Genomic DNA, 4,332 nt, shown 5'->3' with positions numbered 1-4,332 from the left:
ATATATATATACATGGTATATATTAATAATTTCTAATAACCTGTACAATTAAGTAGCTAATAATCTAGATTGTTTTAGAGATTTAGCAACGAACCCACTTAAAAAGTCCGATTGCCGCCTGAGAAATGAAAAAAAGGAGAGGGAGGAAAGAAAAAAAATCCTCATACCCTTCTTGTATTTGTACTACTGGCAATACCCCGACAATGTTGCAGTGTCCACCACAAAATAATAAGTAAGATACAATAACGTATCGATACATGATGAACTGCGAACTACGTTACTTATCTTCGACGAAGCCTAAAGGGACTTCACACGCGGTCCAGCAGACTGCTTTCTTTGTGACAAATACCAGGCCTACAATTAAAGCCAGGGATAGATCAGAGTTATGGTCCGTCATAGGGCGCACTCATGATGGGTATAAGTGGTCACTACATTGAGGCCTAACACAAAGAAATCTCCGCATACACTTGAGTAGCTTACAACCCCCCCCATTCTCCCTCTCATGCATTCCTCATCCGATAATTTTTGAATGGGGAAGTGCTCTGTTAAAAAATATATATATATATATATATATATATATATATCAGAAGAGTGTACTAAGAGTAAGAAGGAAAAAAATAAGATTTTCGCCCGGGACTAGCATACTGTCCGCGTATTTTATTTACTCAGCCACATTGACTAATTGCATTTGACAATTGCGATAGAATCCACACGATGAATGTTATTGTGTATTCGCAAGAATTTCGGCTTGTCAATGCTAATGCATGATGTTATCAAAATCTCTCTCTCTCTCTCTCTCTCTCTCTCTCTCTCTCTGTATTTTCTTATATATTTTATTAAACAGAATAAAGAAATGTATTAGATATCATTATGATACGTACTTATATGATATATGGGAGTACAAATAAGTTTCCGCCGTTTACAAAAGACGGCGCCATAATAAATTAAACTATAATTAAAATTGTTTGATGTAAAACGACATATCAGATGTACAAGTATGAAATGACGATTTGAGATGGCGCACCAATGCAATGTGAAGTACAAAGATTTAACATTATACGTCATTCTATTGTACCATCAACAAGTGTCAAACGCGCAAAGTGATTTGATTGAAAAGTGTTTGCATAGTATTGTGTTGCTGTGTTTAATATGACGAAATTTGTACCAAATAAGGAGCATTCGCGGATAGCATTAATTTTTTGTTTTCATTTGAAGAAAACTGCTGTGGAATCATACCGATTACTTGGAGAAGCTTATGGTGAACATGCTCCATCGCAAAAAACGTGTGAACGATGGTTTCAGCGTTTCAAAATTGGAGATTTCGATGTTGTAGACAAGGAACACGGAAAACCGCCGAAAAAGTACGAAGATGTGGAATTGCAAGCATTGCTGGATGAAGATTTACAAACACAAAAACAACTCGCAGAGCAATTGAGCGTTAGTCAATAAGCTGTTTCCAATCGTCTACGAGAGATAGGAAAGATTCAGAAAGTCGGCAGATGGGTGTCACATGAACGAGAGACAGATGGAGAAGCGCAAAAACACATATGAAATGTTGCTCGAACGATACAGAAGAAAATCATTCTTGCATCGTATCGTTACTGGGAATGAAAAGTGGATTTTTTTTGAGAATCCCAAGCGCAAAATATCATGGGTAAACCCAGGCATCGACCGCAAGACCGAACCTTTGGCAGGAAGACGAGGCTCTGTGTTTGGTGGGACCAGAAGGGTGTAGTCTATTATGAGCTATTGAAGCGAAACAGTTAATACCAAACGCTATCAACAATTTGATCGATTTGAACCGTTCGCCACTTAAAAAACGACCAGAATATCAAAAGAAGTAACACAAGATCATTTTTCTCCATGACAATCCATATTCCAACACATACGGCAAAACCAGTTCGGAACACGTTGGAAGCATTCAGCTGGGAAGTTCTAGCCCCATGCGGCTTATTCACCAGACTTGGCTCCTTCCGATTGTTTGCATCGATGGGTCACGCACTTACTGAACAGCGCTTTGGTTCGTAGATATGAAAAAATGCCTCGATGAATGGTTCGCGGCAAAAGGGGAAGATTTTTACTGGCGTGGCGTATCCACATTGCTCGAAAGATGGGAAAAATGTTAACTAACAATGGAGCATACTTTGAATAAATCTCTTTTTATCATTCTTCCGAATTTAACGTGTTTTTTTTGGGAAAAAGATCGTCATTTCCTACTTGTACATCTGGTAGGTAATTCAATTAATTATTTGTAGATCAAATAATAATATATTCTCATATAACAATTGCAATTATTCGCGTATCTTAAAATCAATAAATGTAGGAAAAATAATTATTTAACATGTATAGTATGTGTTCGGCTTAATCGATGAAAGATTAATATAAAAAAAACATGTTTAATGATGTTGCGTTTATAGCAAATACGTTTCATGTTAATCAATATTTTGTTTAAAATGTTTTTTTTTAACTATCATATGCGCATTTCTGTTAATAAACAGAAAAATTTCGAAAATGAGATTATTAATATAAATAAAGATGATGCCAATATAATTTTATAGTGTAGAAATGAAGGCCTTTATATATTATGTAATTTTTAAATAACTTTTTATTTGCTTAGTGAAAAGCGAAGCTAAAAAAGCGGTTTTTTCCTACAACTATTGCTTGAAAATTACACATATGAATAATTTCAAAAATTATATGAAAATATATTTGACCTAATATATTTTTACTCTAATTTGTTTATTTATTTCCGATCTCACACCTTATGCGCTCGATTCAACTTCTTGGGGATAGAATTTATAAACGCGATATATAACGCATATAGAAAATCATAAACAATTAATTTCTCGTTAACTATCGTTTTGACTTAATTTATAATATTCTGGGTTAATGGGAAAGGTATATGGTTATATGGGTACATGAGTTATTACAATTTATTAAAAGTTATATGTTATCTAGAATTGCGCCAGGCCACCGATCGGTGGCGCTGATCACATGCTGCAAGCAGTTTGGAATTCGCATCACTGATCTAATTTCCATCGAGGATTTAATCCGGATCAGAACTAACCAAATACAGTCGAGCATTCCCTTGTCGTTCGACTGTAACAGGGAAATACTCGACTGTAGTTAGTTGTTACATTGTAGTGGTTCTTATATTGTGAACCGGAAACCAGGCCATTGTCGGGGACGTGCAGGCACCGGAGGCCCGGAGGCCTGGAGATGATAAGCCTTACCGAGCCCTGATTGGACACGAGCCATCTCGCGAGTCTCGCGAGTCCTCGCGAGTCGTTATAGCATGCTCTGTATCCTTGCGTGCGCGGGATATGACTTGATATCTTTTCGACTTCGACATAACTTATGTCTTTCTTCTCAGTCATCTTTGCAGGAGTCATTAAGATTTGATGAGCTCCTTGTTCGGATGAATCTCCGTTTTCGGATTCATTGCCTTCTTTTGGCAGAGGTTTTTTTATGGCACTGACAGTGGCCTCTCGCTCGTACTATGGCAAAGAGTAAACCCTTTAGTCACTCCTTTTTTAATAATTCTGCCCATAAGAATTATTGCTAATAAGAATTCGGCGACAGGATAACAAATTATACAGGGTTTATGCAAAAATTCAAAACAGTATTACCTGTGCGCTACTCCTCCTCTGGCCTCGTGCCTCCAATATAAGTCTTCTATTTTTTTCTTTCCGCCAGTTGAGATGGTGAGACCTTATACGAGAAATCATATACCGGAATTGCCGACTATCCTAAATCAACTCGTAAACAATAATAATATTTCACGAATTGTAATAACAAACGCCGCTCGAAAATTGCGATAAGCGCAGACATGCCTGCCCTTCGCATTGACAGGACGAAAATGCCGCGCTATTTTCAGGTCGGATGACTTTTGTGACGGACGGTGAAAAACGTCACAATAGTAGTGTGATTTATTACACAGAAAATATTTATTTACTGTTTCAAGATCATTTTCGAACGTCACGAGAGACATGCTACGAAATAATAGAAAAATTTAAAAGATCAACATCTTCTCTCTCAGTGCACAATGGTGTTATATAATATGTATCAATATATGTACACACCAGTGTTCTCAGCCGAAATCGCTAAATAAAAAGTTCTTATGTATAAATCCAATCAATTATATTCAATATTTCGGCGAACAAGCTAGCAACTTTGATCAGCTTGAATACGATTGATCAATATATCATTTGTGTATATATGAGAATATTCTAAAACTTTAAATCGTTGTGTCCTAAACATTTAAATCGATTTAAATCGTTGTAATTAAACATGATTACAAAAGAAGACAATGATTCAAAGTTTGAAATGAAA

The 4,332-nt window shown here is 36.3% G+C and overlaps 1 protein-coding gene across 1 annotated transcript in view; it reads left to right on the top strand.

The window, feature by feature from the left end:
* The window catches only part of LOC108692121 (odorant receptor 67a-like), a 27,776-nt gene that overhangs the window by 548 nt on the left and 22,896 nt on the right, over positions 1-4,332 (top strand). The gene's annotated exons all lie outside the window — the stretch shown is intronic.

The sequence above is a fragment of the Atta colombica genome, unplaced genomic scaffold (genome assembly GCF_001594045.1).
Source record: "Atta colombica isolate Treedump-2 unplaced genomic scaffold, Acol1.0 scaffold61, whole genome shotgun sequence".
Lineage (NCBI taxonomy): Eukaryota > Metazoa > Arthropoda > Insecta > Hymenoptera > Formicidae > Atta > Atta colombica.
This window is presented reverse-complemented; position numbering and strand designations above follow the sequence as displayed.